This window comes from Rhinatrema bivittatum, chromosome 4, assembly GCF_901001135.1.
Source record: "Rhinatrema bivittatum chromosome 4, aRhiBiv1.1, whole genome shotgun sequence".
Taxonomy (NCBI): Eukaryota; Metazoa; Chordata; class Amphibia; order Gymnophiona; family Rhinatrematidae; genus Rhinatrema; species Rhinatrema bivittatum.
Genome location: NC_042618.1, coordinates 166,396,025 through 166,418,756, shown reverse-complemented (window position 1 = coordinate 166,418,756; position 22,732 = coordinate 166,396,025). Strand labels below are relative to the sequence as shown.

General features: G+C 48.7%; 1 protein-coding gene across 2 annotated transcripts in view; it reads left to right on the top strand.

Moving 5' to 3' along the window:
* The window catches only part of USP36 (ubiquitin specific peptidase 36), a 129,288-nt gene that overhangs the window by 64,147 nt on the left and 42,409 nt on the right, over positions 1-22,732 (top strand). The window lies entirely within an intron of this gene.

Genomic DNA, 22,732 nt, shown 5'->3' with positions numbered 1-22,732 from the left:
GATCGGGGACTGTAGGGGAGTGGAAAGTTGGAAAAAAAAGAACATAAGTTCCCTGTACATACCCGGATCATTCCAGACTCCTGGGTTTATGCATTAGAGCCAGCAGATGGAGACAGAGAAAGTTTAACTGACAACTGCTTGTTAAGCACTGGTGCCACCTGCAGTTCCTCAGTTTTTCTCTGTCTCCGGCAGATGGTGGCTGGTGCATTCACCTGCAGTTTCTGGTGATTTTTCGGTCTTTTTTTTTCTTTTTCTTTTTCAGTTTCTTTTTCTCAGGAGCATTTCTCCCAGGGGTCGGGTTCCCTGGGGGAACCCTTCCGTTTGGTTGAGGTGGACGAGCTGGAGTTCGTTGAGGTGCAAATCTGGTGGTCCAGATCCCTCCCTTCACGAGGCTGCTTAGGTGGCTTTTTGGCTCTGACAGCTGCCTTTTTTGTTTTTAGGGCTCTCTCCTCTAGCTTTCAGGCTGAGCTGAAGCTGGACTGCTCCCCTCGGCCTTGGGAGAGCAGAGACCCTGTTGTTCTTGTAAAGTTAAAAAAAAAAAAAAAAAAAAAAAAGTTTCAGCAGGAAGCAACTGCAGCGGGCGGTAAGTCTCTCCCCGGCTCGATGGGTGGGGTTTTCGCTATCGGGGCATCGTTTTTCGGGGGACAGTCTCACTGGGCTCCGTGGTTAACTACGTGCTATGGTTCGTGGACAGGCCTGCCACGCATGGTGTGGTTCCTGCCTGCCTCAGCCGCCTCTCTCTCTGCTCGGCGTGTGTTTCGGGTGGTGAGCGGCCTTCTCTTTCCCCTCCCCCGCGAAATGCTGGGGCGTTGGGCCTCCTTCCGCCACCCATATGGTTGCTGTTGGGGATGGGTTTCCTGCGTCGGGTCTTCGGCCTCGGCCAACGCAGGAACGGCAGCCATTTTAGGTTCCCTGGCAGTCTTGGCAGTGCTTTCGGGGAGGGGGGGGGTTTGGAGGACTCTTCTCTTCCCCCCCCCCCCCCCCGCGGCTTTCCCAGTTCACCTGGGCTTTGTATGGGGCAGGGGAGCCTGGATGACATGCTGCTGGTGGATTTAGCTTGGTCAGGGGGCGCTGGGCCTATGGGGTCTACTCCCCGTGGTTTCTTCCCCGGAATTTATTTAATGCTCCACTGTGCTTTTTTGGCACAGCAGGAAGTGTCAGACCTTCAGCTGGGGGGGGAATAGCCCCTCCTTCTCCCTTCTCAGCCATTCAGGTGGCTGGGTCTGGTTCTGTTCGGTCACGAGGTACTTTGGTCCCCGGGGTGCAGCATTTACTGGGGCCACCATGATCGTTCGGGGAGTTCCGGGGAATACAAGGCTCCCTTTGGATGGGGTTCTGGCCCCTAATCGTGGGGCGGACAACCCAGATGTTGCGGACCTGGTTGCTGCCGATACAGATCTGGGGGGCGATGTGGCTGATATGCCAGTGTCTGGGGACGATCCCAAGATTCTTCGTTTGTTTTGTTGGGAGGAGTTGGCCTCCTTAATTCCGCTGGTCCTCGAGGAGCTTGGTTTGAAGCTCCCTAAGTCTGATTCGGACCTAGATGGGGTGGACCCGGTTCGGGATGGGACTCGTGATCCTCCCTTGGCCTTTCCTTACCATAGGTCCGGTCCGTGCAGAGGATGGTGGACCAAGAGTGGCGTTCTCTGGACGCGGATTACGGGTGGGCCGAGTTATGTCAAAGCTCTATCCCTTACCCAAGCAGACGTTAGAGCCCTTCGCTATGCCAAAGGTGGATGCTGCAGTATCTGCTCTCACCAAGAAGATGGCTATTCTGGTGGCAGGGGCCACGGCTTTAAAGGATGTCCAAGACCGTAAACTGGAGATTCACCTCAAGCGGATCTTTGAGGTTTCTGCTTTGAGCCTTTGGGTGGCTATTTGCTCCAGCTTCATGCAGCGGGCATGCTTGCATTGGGTGCAGGAGCTGCAAGGGGACCAAGCTGGTCTTGCAGAGGTCTTGGAGGCTTCAGTGGCATACGTAGCTGATGCATTGTATGACTTAGTGCAAGCCTCTTCACGGCTTATAGCTTCTGCAGTGTCGGCCAGGAGATTATTGTGGTTGTGGCACTGGTTGGCAGATGTTTCATCCAAATCTCAGTTGAGTTCCTTGCTGTTTAAGGGCCGTCTTTTGTTTGGTGAGGACTTCGAGCAGTTGGTAAAACAGGGGACAACAGGTTCCATAAGTTGCCAGAGGATAGGCCTAAGTCCAGACAGTCCTTTCAGTCTTGGGCCCGTTTCAATGAAGGCCTCTATATGCGAGAGGGGCAACAGCCCCGCAGAGGCAGTTTGTGGGCCATGGTCAGTCCTGGGTGCAGACTTTGCGGGGAGCTCGGAGGCCTTTTAGAGCCCTCTCCAGAGGTGGGGCTCTGGGGGCAAAATCATCCGATTGAGGTGAGGCCGACCCACTCTGTTGTCCCCTTCTTAGGGGGCGTCTAGTGCTTTTCTCCGAGGAGTGGGCCAGACTCACTCAGGATCAGTGGGTCCTCTCGATCATAAGAGATGGTTATGCTTTAGAATTTGCTCGTCCCGTCCACGACCTCTTTTTGGTCTCCCCTTGCTGTTTGTTGCTAAAGCGACGCGCAGTTTGGGAGACCTTGGACAGGTTACGGGGTTTAGGAGCCGTGATGCAGGTTCCCCCGGAAGAACTGGGCACCAGGCGGTACTCTGTTTATTTCGTGGTTCCCAAAAAGGAGGGCACTTTTTGGCCTATTTTGGACTTAAAAAGAGTAAATGCAGCGCTGAAAGTCCTGAGATTTCTCATGGAAAACCTAAGGTCAGTGATTGTGGCAGTTCATAGTCCAGAATTCCTAGCTTCCTTGGATCTAATGGAGGCATATCTTCATATCCCCATTCGTCGGGATCACCAGCATTATCTGAGGTTCATGGTTCTCGGTCAGCATTTCCAGTTTCAGGCCCTTCCTTTCGGCCTAGCCATGGCACAGCGGAACTTCACTAAGATCATGGTAGTAGTGGAGGCGGCCTTGTGGCGCGAGGGAGTTCTTGTACATCCTTATCTCGACGATTGGCTTATCGGACAAAGTCGGTGGCCCGTTGTCACTTGGCGGTCAGGAAGATCATTCATATCCTTCAGTCGCTAGGCTGGGTGGTAAATTTCGCCAAGAGCCATCTCAATCCAACCCAGTGTCTCGAGTAACTGGGAGCCCAGTTCGACACGAGCGTGAGCAAGGTGTTCTTGACGGACGAGAGAGCAAACAAATTGCAGTCACAGATCCATCATCTATTGGCGTTGCAGGTGCCCAGAGCTTGAGATTTTTTGCAGGTTCTGGGATCCATGGCTTCTACCCTCAAGTTGGTTACCTGTGCTTTTGCGCATATGAGACATTATAGAAAGCTGTGTTGGCACAATGGAATCCGCTGTCGGAGCTTTTTCATCAGCTGGTATCGCTGGATGTTCCTATGAGGGAGATCCTCTCTTGGTGGCTCCAAACGTCTCACCTTCTTCAGGGGGTCGTTCTAGAGGTACCTGAATGAATCATTGTTACTATCGATGCCAGTGTGTCTGGTTGGGGGGGCAGTTTGCCAGCTTCAGTCGGCTCAGGGTGTGTGGTCACCGGAAGAGCGCTCCTGGTCTATCAACCGCTTGGGGAAAGAGCGGTGCGATTAGCATTGCTGGCCTTTCTACCGATGGTCCAAGGTCGTTCAGTCAGAATTCTGTCGGACAATGACAAAAGTGGTACCAAGAACTGGTTGGTAGCTCAAGAGGCTCAGGAGTTAATGATCTGGGCGGAGGCACACTTGACCCAGATAGCGGCCTCTCATATTGCAGGCAACGAGAATGTCCAGGCAGATTTTCTAGGTGGCAGTATTCTAGATCCGGGCAAATGGGAACTGGCAGTCGGCGATGTAGCTCATTTGTGAGAAGTGGGGTTTTCCACAGGTAGATCTGATGGCGTCTTGCCACAATGCAAAAGCCCCACGATTTTTCAGCCGCAGACGAAACTCTGAGCCGAGGGAGTTGACACTCTGGTGATTCCTTAGCCTCAGGGAGTTCTACTTTACGTGTTTCCTCCGTGGCCTCTGGTGGGCAAGGGTTTTGTGCAGAATAGAGAGACACCCGGGGGATGTCGTATTGCTGGCTCCGGAGTGGCCACGTTGCCCGTGGTTTGTGGATCTCGTCAACTTGGCCGTGGACGGTCTGATACGGTTTAGTCATAGAAACATAGAAATGACGGCAGAAGAAGACCAAATGGCCCATCCAGTCTGCCCAGCAAGCTTCCCTCATTTCTTCTCCCATACTTATCTGTTTCTCTTAGCTCTTGGTTCTAATTCCCTTCCACCCCCGCCATTAATGTAGAGAGCGGTGATGGAGCTGCATCCAAGTGAAATATCTAGCTTGATTAGTTAGAGGTAGTAGGGGTAGTAACCGCCGCAATAAGCAAGCTACACCCATGCTTATTTGTTTTTACCCAGATTATGTTATACAGCCCTTATTGGTTGTTTATCTTCTCCCCTGCCGTTGAAGCAGGGAGCTATGCTGGATATGCGTGAGGTATCAGTTTTTTTCTCAGTCTCCTCTCATCTGCTCCATCAAGGTCCCATATTTTTCGATCAGGCAGATCGCTTCTGTCTAACGGCTTGGCTTTTGAGAGACTACGTTTAAGGCGCAGGGGGTACCCAGAGCCGGTTATTACTACCCTTCTGCATGCAAGGCGCACATCTACCTTGTTGTCTTACGTCTGAGTCTAGAAGGTTTTTGAGGCTTGGTGTGTGGCCAAAGGTGTTGCTGCTTTGTGGGCTTCGGAGCCCCAGATTTTATCCTTCCTGCAAGATGGCTTGGCATTTAACTCTCTCCGAGTTCAGGTAGTGGCTCTGATCTTTTTGCGAGGGACGATTGACAGAAGATCTTTGTCCTCTCATCCTGATGTTCGGTTTCTTCGAGGTGTCAAGAATTTACATCCTCTGGTACGGAAGGTCTGTCCATCTTGGAATCTTAATCTGGTCCTTCGAGCTTTGGGTGAACCATCTTTTGAGCCTCTTCATAGGGCGACTCTTAAGGATTTGACTTTGAAGGTGGTTTTCCTGGTAGCGATTTGTTCGGCGCAAAGAATATCCGAGTTGTAGGCTTTATCTTGTTGTGACCTGTTCCTACAGATTTCAGATTCAGGAGTGTCCTTACGGACTGTTCCATCTTTCCTTCCTAAGATGGTCTCAGCTTTTCATGTTAATCAGACTGTCAAACTTCCAGATTTTCCCAATTTGGATGCTGCTTCTCCTCATGCCAGGGAATTCAGGCGTTTGGATGTTCGGAGGGCCTTACTGAGATATCTGGAGGTGACCACTACCTTTGGGAGATCTGATCACTTATTTGTTTTGTGGAATGGCGCAAGAAAGGGCTCCAGGCTTCCAAAGCTACCATTGAGAGGTGGCTCAGGGAGGCTATTGGGTCAGCCTATATTCTTAAGGGCTGCTAGCTGCTGGACAGTTTACAGGCTCATTCTACTTATCATAAGCAGCCTCGTGGGCGGAGGCTCAGTTGGTGTCGCCACAAGAGGTTTGTCGGGTGGCTACATGGAAGTCGCATATTTTTTCGAGACATTATCGCCTAGACGTCTGGGATCCGGAAACTCATTCTTTTGGCGAGAGTGTTTTGCAAGCGGGACTCTCCAGGTCCCACTCTGGCTAGAGGGCTTTTGTACATCCCAGGAGTCTGGAATGATCCGGGTATGTACAGGGAAAGGAAAATTGGTTCTTACCTGCTAATTTTCGTTCCTGTAGTACCATGGATCATTCCAGAGCCTGCCGGCTTGATGGAGGTGGAGAGTCTTCCGCTCAGCTGTACTCTTTTTGCTATGTAGTTTTTTCTTCAGAGCTTTAACAAGTGTGTTTACGTTTTTTTACAAGTTTTTGCAAGTGAGTTTTTGTGCTTGGGTACGTATTAATACTGAGGAACTGCAGGTGGCACCAGTGCTTAACAAGCAGTGTCAGTTAAACTTTCTCTGTCTCCATCTGCTGGCACGGTTGCATGAACACAGGAGTCTGGAATGATCCGTGGTATTACAGGAATGAAAATTAGCAGGTAAGAACCAATTTTCCTATATGCCATATTGTGTCAGATTAAGGATCTATCAAGCCCAGTATCCTGTCTCCCAACAGTGGCCAATCCAAGAAAGAAATGGTAGGGGATGCAAGTGTAGGGTTAAGTTTTTAGAGAAGGAGAGCCAGAGATAGCAGAGTTGCTTGCCTGTAACAGGTGTTCTCTGAGGACAGCAGGATGTTAGTCCTCACACATGGGTGACATTATCGGATGGAACCCGGCACGGAAAACTTGTGTCAACGTTTCTAGAGCTGAGACTGAGCATTATTACATAAGAACATAAGAAATTGCCATGCTGGTTCAGACCAAGGGTCCATCAAGCCCAGCATCCTGTATCCAACAGAGGCCAAACCAGGCCACAAGAACCTCGCAATTACCCAAATACTAAGAAGATCCCATGCTACTGATGCAATTAATAGCAGTGGCTATTCCCTAAGTAAACTTGATTAATAGCCGTTAATGGACTTCTCCTCCAATAACTTATCCAAACCTTTTTTGAACCCAGCTACACTAACTGCACTAACAACATCCTCTGGCAACAAATTCCAGAGCTTTATTGTGCGCTGAGTGAAAAAGACATTTCTCCGATTAGTCTTAAATGTGCTACTTGCTAACTTCATGGAATGTCCACTAGTCCTTCTATTATTCGAAAGTGTAAATAACTGATTCACATCTATTTGTTCAAGACCTCTCATGATTTTAAAGACCTCTATCATATCCCCCCTCAGCCGTCTCTTCTCCAAGCTGAACAGCCCTAACCTCTTCAGCCGTGCCTCATAGGGGAGCTGTTCCATTCCCTTTATCATTTTGGTTGCTCTTCTCTGTACCTTCTCCATTGCAACTATATCTTTTTTGAGATGCGGCGACCAGAATTGTATACAGTATTCAAGGTGTGGTCTCACCATGGAGCGATTATAGAGGCATTATGACATTTTCTATTTTATTAACCATTCCCTTCCTAATAATTCCTAACATTCTGTTTGCTTTTTTGATTGCTGCAGCACACTGAGCCGACGATTTTAAAGTATTATCCACTATGATGCTAGATCTTTTTCCTGGGTGGTAGCTCCTAATATGGAACCTAACATCGGGTAACTACAGTAAGGGTTATTTTTCCCTATATGCAACACCTTGCACTTGTCCACATTAAATTTCATCTGCCATTTGGATCATACATTATACCAAATGTCCACATTTGGTTCCCTTCTGTATTTGAGAATTCAAGGATAAAATTAAAAAAAAAAAAAAAAAAAAAAAAGAATCCTATGTAATGGAAACCCATCTCCACAGGATGGCAAGCAGGTTTCGTGAGGAGTAACGTCCTACTGTCCTTTCTCTGAGGACAAGCAGGATGGTAGTCTTCACCCATGGGTGAATCCGTAGCTACAGGCTGCCCCCCCCCCCAAAGTTGAAAAGGGGACCAACAAAATACCCAAACTAGGTGCCATGGGCACAACAGGTAGTTTTGTTGGGGGGGGGGGGGGGGGAGAGGGAGGAGTAGGGGCAGCCTGAACACACACACAATGGGCCCTAGGTGGGAACAGAGTTGGGTTCTACACCTCAAACAAGCTCCAAAGGACAGATTGGCTAAACCTACTGTCGCATTGGTCATCCCTGTCCGAACAATGTGGATGTGTGGAGAGAGAGCCACATCGTAGCTCTGCAGATCTCCTCCATTGGAACTGCTCGCAAGTGGGCTACCAACACTGCCATGGCTCGAACAAAATGAGCCTTGAAATGGCCCCCAAGATGCAGTCCCGCCTGGGCATAACAGAAGGAGATGTAGTCTGCTATCCAATTAGAAAGTGTCTGGCAACGGCGATGCCCAACTTATTTCTATCAAAAGAAATAAAAAGTTGGGTAGACAGACAGAAGGCTAAGGCTTGCGTGCAGTCCAAACTGTGCAGGACTTGTTTGCCTTGGTGGGAATGGGGCCTGGAAAAGAATGTTGGCAGGATGATGAACTGGTTAAGATGGAAGTCCAACACCATCTTAGGCAGGAACTTAGGTTGCGTACATAGGACCACTCTGTTGTGAAAAAACTTAGTGTAAGGTGAATAAGTCACTAAGGCCTGGAGCTCGCTGACCCTGCATGCTTAAGTGACCACCACCAAAAATATGACCTTCCAGGTGTGGTTCTTCAGGTCACAGGAGGGCAACAGCTCAGAGGGAGCTTTCATCAGCTGAGCTAACACGTTGAGGTCCCAAGACACAGCGGGAGGCCTTAGGAGAGGCTTCAGCTGAAGTAGGCTCCACATGAAACATACAACTATAGCTGTATAGAGATGGGCGAACCCTCTACACCATGCTGATATGCTCCAGATGCATTCAAATGAACTCTAATGGAGTTGGTCTTCAAGCCAACTTCCGATAGCTATAGAAGGTAGTGGAGCAGGAGAGATCTAGGGCCTTCTGCACGCACCACACGGAAAAAATCAGGCCCCGAGATACATCTTCCAAGAGATCAAGCAGTTGCAATATTAACCTCTCAACATCCAGGCTGTGAGTGACAGGGACTGGAGATTGGGATGTCACAACCTGCCTCGATCCTGTGTATTGAGATCTGGGGAAGATTCCAGTCTGATCAATTTCTGAATGGACAACTCCTGCAAGTGTGGAAACCAGACCTGACTCAGCCAGTAAGGGGTTATGAGGATCATTGTCTTTTTGTGAAGCTTCAAGAGAGTCTTCGCTATCAGTGTTGCTGGAGGATATACATACAGAAGAAACCTCGCCCCAGTGCTGGGCGAGGGCATCTGGGGCTGGTTTGCTACATGTCCTGTACAAGGAGCAGAATTGAGGAACCTTGCTGCTCAAGATGCTGCAAAGAGATCTACATCTGGGCTTCCCCAGAGGCGGAAGATCCGATTCGCAGCCCTTTGGTCCAGAAACCATTCGTGGAGTCTGAAGGTATGACTCATCTGTCTATCACATTCTCCGTTCCAGCCAGATATACAGCCCTGAGCACCATCCCATAGGATAGGGCCCATGACCACATCTGAACCACTTCCTGGTACAGGAGATACTATCCTGTACCTCCCTGCTTGTTGACATAACATTCCTGTACATACCCAGATCGGTCCAGACAAGTGGGTTATGCATCCCTACTAGCAGATGGAGGCAGAGAACAAAACCTTGAGGCATTGCTACATAACATAGAAATACTGAGGGACTGCAGGTGGCACTCTATCTCCAGCAGAAGGTAGAGGTGCAGACCTGCAATCTGATCAAATTTTAAATTGAGAGAGAGAAGTGGTTTCCAGAGGGTCCCTGAGATGTTAGGCTCCTTCGTGGACCATCTCTCAGGTGGAGCAGGGCGACCAGGGGGTTGGAAGCCCCTGGCTGGCCGCAGGTCCTGATAGCCAGGGGACTCTCTCTCTCAAGGTCACTGATGCCGCCTCCTGAGTCTTCACTAACTTGTCAGGGAAGTGCCCTATTGTATAGCTGCTGTTTAAAAAAAAAAAAAAAAAAAAAGTCTTTGACTTTCCTTAGAGCGGCTTAAGGGAACAGTCATGCAGTGAGTGCCTTGGTAACAATAGAAGCTGTCGGCAGTTCAGGAGGGGGGGGGGGGTTCTCCCTCACTCCGGGGGCCCCTGGGGTGGTGAAGGAAGTGGCAGCTTGGCTAACAGGGACCACGGGTGTGGTTTGATTTGCCGTCGTTTACCAGTCAGGGTCTTGGGCCAGCGCTGTCATACGACTTTGCAGCTGGACCGACTGCCTTCACATTGAGGTTTCCTGCACACTGCTTGGGCTGGTTTTTGTCTCTGGCCGACGTGCACTGTTGCTGCTGCGTGTGCGGCCTACTAAGCCTGTTGTGTGTGCGGTTGAGCTGTGTGTGGGGCCTGTGCTGTAGCTCACCTTTTGTGGAATGGCACCAAAACCATGTGTGGTGGCCTGTAGGGCCTGCAGGGTTTGGTCTGCTCAGTTGAGCAGTAAATCCCTGTGTTCCAGCTGCAAGGCGGGGGATGAAGGGACCTCGGGGGGGGGGGGGGGGTCCTTGGAGAAGAGGGCCCTTCATTTGGGGCCCCGGCTGTGGCCCCAGGGGGGGTCTCTGGGGATAGTTGTACCCACTGGGGATTGTGGACATGGTCTGGTGCTCAACAGAGACTCCCATGATTTCCCCCCCACCCCCCGTCGCCTGTGCACAGGAAGATCTCAATGTAGGTGAAGATTCAGAGGGCAGCCTTCCTGATCAGGGGGCTGAATTCCCCAAAGAATTTTCCCCAGAGTTCTACTCCTACATAAGGCCTTCCTGGCGAGGAAAGGAGTGGGGATAAAGCATCCAGAGGGGAGGCCACCTTTTTGTGCTTCCAAGACACCTAAGGTGGTCCCTGCAGGATGCTCCGGAGACGTGTTTCAACGCCTGGGTTTAGGTCGAACAGGTTTGGAGGCTGACCCCAGGGATGGGGAGGACTCTGATGGTATGCTGGAGGATCCTCTAGATTTGCAGGGCATCGATCTGGATGTGGACACAGATGCAACTCTGAATGCAGACCCAGATGTGAATAAGGATGATCTGGACCCGGAGGAGTTCCCCATGTCGGAGGGTGATGACCCTCGAGTAGTTAGCTTGTTTTAAAGGGAGGTGTTGTCCCCTCATTCCACAGGTTTTGCAGGAATTGGGGGTTGAAGGTAACTCAGGAGGAGTCGGAAAATGAGGGTGGGAACCCGGTCCTGGATGGTCTGTGGGGGCCTTCTAGTGCCTTTCCTTTGCAGAAGAAGATTCGCAAGTTGGTGAACTGGGAATGGGCCTCCCTGGAAGCGGGTCTGAAGGTTGGAAATGCAATGGCTAAACTTTATCCCCTGACGGAGGAGACCTTGGAGCTTCTGCGGGTCTTGAAGATGGATGCGGCAGTTTCAGCGGTCACCAAAAAGACGACCATCCCAGTGGCAGGGGCTGCCGCTTTGAGGGATATGCAGGACCGCAAGTTGGTGATTCAGTTGAAGCAGTTATTTGAAGTGTTTGCCTTGAGTCGCCAGGCCACGATTTGTGGTAGCATGATGCAGAGAGCTTGTATGTGCTGGGTGCAGAAGATACAAGAGCAAGCTTCCTCCAGGGATGGGGATTCAGTTCAGTCAGTGCGCATGGAGGCTGGAGTGGCTTATGTCATGGATGCACTTTGACTTGGTCTGCCCTTCGACCAAGAGCATGGTCTTGGCAGTAGCAGCTCGCAGACTTTTGTGGTTGCGAAATTGGTCATGTGGTCCAAGGCCCAGCTGTGTAATCTTCCTTTTTAAGGGAAAGCTGCTGTTTGGGGAGGAGTTGGATCAGCTGATGAAGACTTTGAGGAGGATCCAAGGGAAATAAGTTGTCTGAGGATCGGAAATCCGGCAAGAAAGTGTTTCCACCTCTGTCTTGGTTTCGTGATTCGTGTAGGTTCCAGTCCAGCAAGCCCACCTCGGGGGGGGGGGGGTGGGGACTAAGCAGTTGGCAGGATGTCAGCAGTCCTATCAAGGCGTCCACAGACCCACCAGAGATGGTGCCAGCCAAAGGGCTGGTGGTGGAAAATCATTGCAGTGAAGCCAGCATCGTCCATTCCTCCGTGGAAGCAGTAGGGGCAGATTATTCAGCTTTTATGAGGAGTGGGTCAAGATTACCTCGGATTGCTGGGTGTTAGAAGTGGTCTGAGATGGCTACTCACTAGAATTTTCTTGTCCTGTCAGGGAAGCCTTTCTGGAGTTCTGTGTCGTTTCCCGGAACAAGCGAAAGGTGGTGCAGAGGACTCTGCAGACGCTGTTGTGCCTCAACGTGATCGTTCCTGTTCCAAACGAGGAGCAGAGATGAGGAAGGTACTCCTTTTATTTTGTGGTGCCCAAGAAGGAAGGCACGTATTTGGCCCATCCTTGACTTGCAGAAGGTAAACAGGGTCCTAAGGGTTTTCGGATGGAGACATTAAGAACGGTAATGGTGGCGGTCCGCAGAGGAGAGTTCTTGGAATCGTTGGACCTGACAGAGGTGTATTTCCATATTCCCATTCAGCAGGACCATCAAAGGTTTCTGTGTTTCAAGGTTTTGGGCCAGCACTTCCAATGTCGATCCCTCCTCTTTGGGCTGGCCACGGCGCCTCGGACCTTCACAAAGATGATGGTGGTGATGGCAGCAGCCCTTCCCAGAGAAGGAGTGTTGGTTCATTCGTATTTGGATGACTGGCTGATTTGTGTGAAGATGGAGGAGGAGTGCCAGAGGTTGATCCAGCGAGTTATGGACATTTTGTGGTTGCTGGGTTGGGTGATAAATGTAGCGAAGCGTCACTTGGTCCCTTCCCAGTTCTTGGAGTATCTGGGTGTGCTATTCGATATCCGGCAGGGCAGGGTGTCTTTGACCTCCGAGAGGGTGATCAAATTGCAAGCACAGGTGTCTCGTCTGCTTCGAATTTCAGCGCCAACTGTCTGGGACTATTTACAGGTTCTGGGGTCCATGGCTTCCACATTGGATTTAGTTCCGTGGGCATTCGTGCACATGAGACTGTTGCAAAGCACGCTATTATCCAGGTGGAATCCTGTGTCAGAGGAGTATCATCTGCCTTTACTTCTCCTACAAGAGTCCAGATCCAGTCTGTCGTGGTGTCTGTTATGTCCCAACCTGGAAAAGGGTGTGGATCTGGAGACCCCAGACTGGGTGGTAGTGACCACGCACGCCAGTCTTCAAGGTTGGGGTGCGGTGTACCTAGGGCGCTTGGCCCGTGGCTCTTGGTCAGTGGAGGAGAGGACCTGGTCTATCAGTCACCTGGAAATGAGGGCAGAACGGGTGTTAAAGGAATTTCTCCCCTGGATCAAAGGCAGGATGGTCCGGGTTTTTTCGGACAGTGCAACGACAGTGACATACATCAACCACCAAGGGGGGAATGAGAAGTCATGCAGTGGCTCTGGAATCTCGACAGTTGTTTGTCTGGGTGGAGCTCCATCTCGTGGGGATAGTGGCTTCTCATGTCACGGGTGTGGACAATGTGCAGGCAGATTTCCTCAGCAGGCAGTAGTTGGACCTGGGGGAATGGGAGTTGTCCCCGGAAGCTTGGGATCGCATCTGTGCCAGATGGGGCATGCCTCAGTTGGATCTTATGGCGATGCAGGCCAGTGCAAAGATGGCAAGGTTTTTCAGTCACAGAAGAGAGGTTGGAGTGGTAGACCTGGATGCCTTGGTTTGCCCTTGGCCGGGGATCCTGTTCTACATGTTACCCCTGTCGCCCCTCTTCGGACGCGTCTTAGGGTGCATAGAGTCATATCTAGGATTGGTAGTGCCAGAGTGGGCGCGTCACCCTTGGTTCGGAGATCTCTTGTATCTCACGGTCGAGGGACCCCTCAGATTTGCTCATCTGCCCCGCTTGCTGTGACAGGGACCTATATTTTCAGATCAGGAGGATCGTTTTCGTCTCGTGGCTTGACTTTTGAGAGGTAGCAATTGCGTCTGAAGAGCTATTTGGAGCAGGTGATTTCTACCCTTCTCTAGGCGCAGAGACCCTCAACCTCTGTAGCTTATGACAGGGTCTGGAGGGTCTTTGAGTCCTGGTGCCTGCAGTGCCGGCTAGATCCCCTATCTGTGGATGTGCCCCAGATTATCCTTTTTGCAGGAGGGGTTGACTAAGGGTTTGGTCTATAATTTTCTCCGTGTACGGGTATCCACTTTGGGTACCCTTAGGGGCAAGGTGCGAGGGAGGTGGTTAGCCTCCCATCGTGTTGTGGTTCAGTTTATGAAAATTGTGAAGCATTTGCAACCGCCGGTTTGGAAATTGTGTCCGGATTGGAGCCTCAGTTTGGTTCTTCGGGTTCTCTGTGGGGGTGCCTTTTGAGCCTTTGAGAAGAGCGACATTGAAGGACCTGACCTTGAAGACAGTGGTTCTGGCGGCAATTTGTTTGGCCAGGCATGTTTCGGAGTTGCAGGCTCGTGCAGAGACCCTTTCATGCATATTTCTAATGATGGAATTACGTTGCGAATAGTTCCCTCCTTTTTACCAAAAGTGGTGTCCTTTTTCCGTGTCAATCAGACAATAGATCTTCCGGCCTTCTCAGGCGAGGGAACTGCATCTTTTGGATGTACGCTAAATTATCTTTTGTTATCTGGAGATCACTAATTCTTTTCAGCGCTCAGATCATCTTTTTGTGGTGTTTGGAGGAGCAAAGAAAGGTGATAATGCCTTGAAGGCCATGACTACATGGTGGGTTAGGGAGGCTATTTGCTCTGCATATATTTGTAAGGGTCGTAAGGTTCCAGAGGGGCTGAAGGCGCATTCTACTAGGGCGCAAGCGACTTCTTGGTCTTCGCTTCACACTTTCAACAGACATTACCATTTGGATGTGCGCGCACAGCAGGATGTGTCTTTTGGCGTGAATGTGTTGCACGCAGGTCTTTCGGGTTCCCGCCCAGTTTAGGAATGCTTGGGTACATCCCACTTGTCTGGACTGATCTGGGTATGTACAGGAAAGAAAAATTGGTTCTTACCTACTAATTTTCGTTCCTGTAATTCCACAGATCAGTCCAGAGACTCTCCCCGTTGCTGCTGAAAGACTGTTTCCTGATACTCGTCTGAATATAGTCGGAAGAATTTTTGCATTTTTTTGTGTTTCTGGAGATGACAGAGGCTCCAGGGCAGGGGGTTCCAGCCCTGGTTTACCTGGTCATCCTAGATGGGGTTTTGTAGTTTCTAATTCGTTGGCTTGGATACAGTTCAATACTGAGGGACTGTAGGTGGCACACTCTGTTTTGTAGCAGTGCCTCAAGGTTTTGTTCGCTGCCTTCATCTGCTGGTAGGGATGCATAACCCACTTGTCTGGACTGATCTGTGGTATTAAAGGAATGAAAATTAGCAGGTATGAACTATTTTTTCTTTGCCACTTGGTTTTTGTTGGTTTGGATCAGGATAACTTTGTTGGACATCCGATCTCTGATAGCCCATAGCACATAACTAGTCGCCCAGAGCTCCATGAAATTGATTTGATAGTGACGTTTGTGGGCAAACAAGAGACCCTGAGTGCTAAGCCCATCTACATGAGCCTCCCCAGCCCAGGGTGGGACCCATCCATGGTGAGGACAATTTGGGTAGGAGGACTTTGAAAGAAGATCCCCCCCCCCGGTCCAGATTTGAAATTACCTGCCACCGGGACAAAGAGTCCCAGAGAGACTAGGTTAATCGGATGCGATCCTAGAGGTTCTGCGTGGCCTGATGCCACTGTGACCTCTGGATCAATTGGGCCTTTTGCATATATAAATGTGCCAAGGGAGTGACATGCACTGTCACAGCCAAATGGCCCAACATCCTCAAAATGTGCCAAGATGACACTTGCTGGTTCTGTTAAATCTCTGTTGCGATGGTCATCAGGTTGATGGCACTTTGTTGAGGCAGTAAGGCTTTGGCCTGAGCTGTGTTGAGCAGGACTCCAATAAAGTCCAATTGAGATGACAGGCTGAGATGGGACTTGGCATAGTTGATGAACCATAGTGTCTCCAACACTCGGATGGTCAAACGCATGGACCCGGCGGCACCCACCCGAGAATTGCTCTTGATCAGCCAATCGTCCAGATATGGAAAAACATGAATTCCCAGTCTGTGAAGGTGCGCCACTACCACAGCCAGGTATTTCATAAAGACATGTAGGTGGCCACAAACCCAAACCACAGCATGCTATATAGGAAGTGTTGTTTTCTCACTAGAAATTGGAGATGCTTCCGCTGACTTGAGAAGATCTCAATGTGAGTGTATGTGTCCTTCAGATCGAGAGAGCATAGCCAGTCCCCTTTTTGCAGGAAGGGGATCAAGGTGCCCAGGGAAACCATCTTGAACTTTTCTTTTTTGATGAATTTGTTCAAGGCCCTTAGGTCTAGGATGGGATGGAGTCCTCCTGTTTTCTTTGGAATCAGGAAGTACCTGGAGTAAAATCCCCATTCTCCTTGCTCTGGTGGGAAGGGGTTCGACAGCTCTGGCCATTAAGAGGTAGGAGAGCACCGATATTTGTACCTCCTGATATGCAACCAAACCCCAAAACAGGCTCGGAGGTGGGAGGCAATTTGGCAGAGCATCCAATAGGTTCAATCTGTACTCTTGGCGGATGATGGACAGAGCCCACTGGTCTGAGATTACACCTGGCCACTGGTATGCAAATAACTGCAGCCTGCCTCTGACTGGCAGCTCCATAGCCCTGGATACAGGTGGCTAGGCTACACTCCCTACGATCCAGTCAAAACCCTGTCCCTGGAGCTGACTGGGGAACCAGCTGAGCATTTCCTTCTTTGCTGCCTTGGATGGCTGCAAGAGCTGTGGTGATGTTTGTGCGAGTGAGAAGGTGGAGGATAGTATCTCCTTGGGCGGAATACTGACTTCCTCTGCCCTGATCTTGCCAACTTCCTTGATGAGTAGGATAGGTGTGGAGAGCTGTTTGAAGTATTGCATTATTGTCCTGGATTTGGGCCACTGCATCCTTGACCCTTATCTCTGAAGATATTCTCTCCAATGCACAGCCCGTCAGCGAGTTGTTCCTGCACCTCTGGTCTGAGATCTGAGGCCCTCAGCCATGCAAGTCTGCGGGCACTGATCCCTGCTGCAGAGACCCTTAATGCCGTTTTGAAAACATTGTAGCTTGAGCAGACCTTGTATTTTCCATTCTCCAGGCCCTTATGCGCCAGTGATAGGAGTGTGTCTTGCTGCTGAGACAGTTCCTCAGCAACATCCTGCACCTGCTTCCAGATGTCCTGCATATTCTGGCTCATATAAAGCTGGTAGGCAGCTACACAGGCAATAAGCTTAGCCCCTGGAACACCTTCCTCCCAAGAGCGCCTTTCACTCTGTGATGCTTTCCCGGGAGCACTGAGGAATGGGTCCGAGAATGCTTGACCTTCTTGAGAGTGATTTGATCAACACCATTTGGTAGGACAGTTGATGCTTGTGAATTAGAGAGCATTCTGGATGAGATAAACTGTGTCCGCTGCCTTGTTCGTCAGAGACACTGTGAAGGGGGTGCTCCTCAACAGTAATTCCACAAGGATTTCATATACTGGGATTGCCACAATCTCCTTAGCAGGCTTCACAAAATGGTGGATATCGAGCATTTTGTACTTGGTATCCTCTTGGGATGACTTCCGCTATAAACCTGACAAACCCTGCGAAGGAGAGGTCCTCCAGAGGGGACTTCCTTCGCTCCTCTGGAGGACATGGATCTGAAGGGAGACCATCAGAAGCACTGCCAGAGACCCTTGATGAGTCATCCCCCCAGGGGTCAGAGGTACCCTCATCCCCATGTCATCGACTAGGGATGGGGGTCTTAGCACTCAGCCTTCACCCAGTGGTGCAGGCACCAATGGAACTGGACATAGGACTATAGGCCCTGGTGCCTTTTCTGGTCTGGGGGGAACTTCCTCCTCTAAGGAACAGATGACAATGACCTGATCAGCAGGGGGAGGAGGTGATGCTCCTCAAGGCACAGACGCCATCCTGAGAACAGATGCTGGCTGGTTTGATAACATGCAGATGAACACATGCAGGGATTCAAGCAACAGCTCGAGCGATAGTGCTGTGACGCCGATGCCCTACATCGCCTTCTTGAAGGCCAGTTACACATGCCTCTCCAGTTCCTCTTCTAACATCTCTGATGCCAAGACAGGCTTGGACGCAGGTGGTGTGATCAGATCCTCTTCGGAACCGAGAGGAGGATTGGTGGCTGGCATTGAGACTGATGGAGTCCAAGGCACATCGATGGAGGACTGGCTGTACTTGCTGCGAGGTCACTTCGAGGGCAGCACAGCAAAGGTTAGTGCACCCCCCGTGCCTGGCACCATGCATAGACTGGGACTGATGCTGATGCCTCTTCAGCTTCCCTTGATGCTTGGCATGGTCCTTCTCGGGTGCCAAGGTCAATGACAACGAAGCAGACATCCTCAACCTGGAGGAGCCTACGATGGTCAGTCTTAGGTTGTCCGTTCCAGCTGTTTGCATTGATGGAACCAACAGCACCGCTGATGTCGATGGCTCAGTGTCCATCTGTGCAGCTCCGAGCAGGGCCGGTGCAAGGGTATTAGGCACCCTAGGCAAACCTTACAGTCTGCCGCCCCTCCCCATACACAATTTTATGCATTTATAACATATTTACATGAAAAATGACATTCTGAGGTAAAATTAATATACAAGTTGTTGTGATAATTTAATGCACTATTGTGATGCCAACAAGAAAACTTTGCATCTTGGAATTCATATGGCATCATACCTATTGTGATATATTTCGGCATGGTCCTCCCGTATCAACACAGTACTATTTGCCAACACTCAAAGAATAACAACCCCACCTATGAAAAAGAATACCACAAATATTACACCAGAATCTAAAATATCAATACACCTCCTATCAGGAAAACAGAGCAGGCCAAGCTACTACAGATCCCTACAGAGAAATTACATGCTAAAAGAATGCTTCATCTCAGTCTTTGCATGCAGAACACAAACCCTCACCAAATACAGAGTAAAGCCACATAAAGTATAAATAGAAATGGGCAGACAAAAACTGAACTGTAAAACACATCACTGCAGACTCTCTACAGTGTAACAATGGAAAAACAAAAATGTCACCATTCCTCGTGAAACAAATCAATAAAATCAATATATATATATCATTAATCATAATTATAAAATCATACAAATAAAATAATTTCAAAACAGCTGATGAATCGAATATCCAATAATTAAAGACTCATGCAAATTTTGAAAGCTTTACCAAACACCAATAAAATATTTCAAACAGTAGACACATCACATACTACCCAATAATTAAAATGGTAGTCAATCAAGAAAAATGAACTTAAAAAGCACCCACACACACACACACACACACACACGACACACACACGCACGACACACCCTTGGGACCAGTTTCTGTGTCTCACACCAATCATCTCCCCAACCAGGCTCTCGCTCTCGCTCTCACTCACACACACACTCACACGTCATCTCCCTAGCCAGTCTCACTCACACACACGCCACCTCCCTGGCCAGTCTCTCTCTCTCTCACACACACACACACACACACGTCATCTCCCTGGCCAGTCTCTCTCACACACATGCTCTCGCTCTCTCTTACTTACACACAGGCTTTCAATCACACACATGCTCTCTCTCACAGCCACAAGCCAGCCAAAAACATGCTCTGTCTCTCTTGCACACACACATTGACACACACAAGCACCCTCCCTGTCTCACATATACACCACACACATACAGAAGCACCTTGCTTTCAGACTTGCAGCATTTTTCACTTTTACTAAAAGTGAAAGTGATGCTCCCAACCGTTAAATAAGAAAACCACATTTCTATCAAAAGGCGAAATGACACCCTTCCTTCAGGTTCTGTCCTCCCAAGGGACAGCCACCCACACCGTACAGCTTCTCTTGTTTTACGTTTTCAGGCAATAAAGCAAGTGTCTTTCTTCAAACTATCAGTCGTGTGATTATTCATATGGGAGATATGGAACAGAGAGACATCCTTAGCTTTCCTTTTAAATGGGAAGATTCCAGTCTTAGTAATTAAAAATATATATTTTCTAAAGGCTTAAAAAAAAAAAAAAAAAAAGCAAAACCATTTCAGATTGGAACTATTCTAGTCTTCATGCTTAAATTATGCTTAAAAAAAACAAAAAACCAAACCCCACCTGGCATCAGTATCTTAAATTTGTGATTTTGCTGAGATGAACATTTTAAATACTTTAATTTTTTTTTGCTTTAGTATTTGTTTCTACCCACTTTGTTAAATTTTATTTTCCAGAAGAGGGATGCTTAAAATTCAGTAATTTCATCTTTCATCCAGCTTTTCAAAAGTTGCGCTACCAGCACAAAAGTTGAGGTATATGTATTATCACATTTCATTTTTTCAAACTGGCAGATTCCTTTCTCACATACACATCACATACACACACATAGAAGCTTCATTCCTTTCTCACATACACATTACATACACACACACACAGAAGCACCATTCCTTTCTCACATACACATTACATACACACACACACACAAGCACCATTCCTTTCTCACATACACATTACATACACACACACACACAAGCACCATTCCTTTCTCACATACACATTACATACACACACACACAAGCACCATTCCTTTCTCACATACACATTACATACACACACACACAAGCACCATTCCTTTCTCACATACACATTACATACACACACACAGAAGCACCATTCCTTTCTCACATACACATTACATACACACACACACAAACACCATTCCTTTCTCACATACACATTACATACACACACAAGCACCATTCCTTTCTCACATACACATTACATACACACACACACACACACAAACACCATTCCTTTCTCACATACACATTACATACACACACACACAAGCACCATTCCTTTCTCACATACACATTACATACACACACACACAAGCACCATTCCTTTCTCACATACACATTACATACACACACACACACAAGCACCATTCCTTTCTCACATACACATTACATACACACACACAAGCACCATTCCTTTCTCACATACACATTACATACACACACAAGCACCATTCCTTTCTCACATACACATTACATACACACACACACAAGCACCATTCCTTTCTCACATACACATTACATACACACACACACAAGCACCATTCCTTTCTCACATACACATTACATACACACACACAAGCACCATTCCTTTCTCACATACACATTACATACACACACACACAGAAGCACCATTCCTTTCTCACATACACATTACATACACACACACACAGAAGCACCATTCCTTTCTCTCATACACATTACATACACACACACACAGAAGCACCATTCCTTTCTCACATACACATTACATACACACACACAAGCACCATTCCTTTCTCACATACACATTACATACACACACACACAGAAGCACCATTCCTTTCTCACATACACATTACATACACACACACACAGAAGCACCATTCCTTTCTCACATACACATTACATACACACACACACACACAAGCACCATTCCTTTCTCACATACACATTACATACACACACACACACAAGCACCATTCCTTTCTCACATACACATTACATACACACACACACACAAGCACCATTCCTTTCTCACATACACATTACATACACACACACACAAGCACCATTCCTTTCTCACATACACATTACATACACACACACAAGCACCATTCCTTTCTCACATACACATTACATACACACACACACACAAGCACCATTCCTTTCTCACATACACATTACATACACACACACACACAAGCACCATTCCTTTCTCACATACACATTACATACACACACACACACAAGCACCATTCCTTTCTCACATACACATTACATACACACACACACAAGCACCATTCCTTTCTCACATACACATTACATACACACACACACACAAGCACCATTCCTTTCTCACATACACATTACATACACACACACACACAAGCACCATTCCTTTCTCACATACACATTACATACACACACACACACAAGCACCATTCCTTTCTCACATACACATTACATACACACACACACACAAGCACCATTCCTTTCTCACATACACATTACATACACACACACACAAGCACCATTCCTTTCTCACATACACATTACATACACACACACACAAGCACCATTCCTTTCTCACATACACATTACATACACACACACACACAAGCACCATTCCTTTCTCACATACACATTACATACACACACACACAAGCACCATTCCTTTCTCACATACACATTACATACACACACACAAGCACCATTCCTTTCTCACATACACATTACATACACACACAAGCACCATTCCTTTCTCACATACACATTACATACACACACACACACAAGCACCATTCCTTTCTCACATACACATTACATACACACACACACACAGAAGCACCATTCCTTTCTCACATACACATTACATACACACACACACACAGAAGCACCATTCCTTTCTCACATACACATTACATACACACACACACACAGAAGCACCATTCCTTTCTCACATACACATTACATACACACACACACACACACAGAAGCACCATTCCTTTCTCACATACACATTACATACACACACACACACAAGCACCATTCCTTTCTCACATACACATTACATACACACACACACAAGCACCATTCCTTTCTCACATACACATTACATACACACACACACAGAAGCACCATTCCTTTCTCACATACACATTACATACACACACACACACACAGAAAGAAGATCGGCGCAGCCGGTCTAGCTGATCACGTGGCCGAAGAAAGGAAGATCGGCGCAGCCGGAGACCAGGCGCCGAGACTTAGGGGGCGCAGCGGCAGGCAGCCAGCCCTGACTCGCCCTGCCTCCCCCCCTGTGCCACCCTCCCAACGCCCCCCTGGTGGTCCAGTGGAGGGCCTGGGAGTGATCTGCTGCTCCTGGGGCCTCGGCTGCCACTAACCAAAATGGAGCCGGTGGCCTTCAGCCCTTACCATGTGACAGGGGCTACCGGTGCCATTGGTTGGCCCCTGTCACATGGTAGGGGCTAAAGGTCACCGGCGCCATTTTGCTTAGTGGCAGCCGAGGCCCTGAGAGCAGCAGATTGCTCCCGGGCCCTCCGCTGGACCACCAGGCGGGGCGTCTGGAGGGTGGCACTGGGTGGGGGAGGCAGGG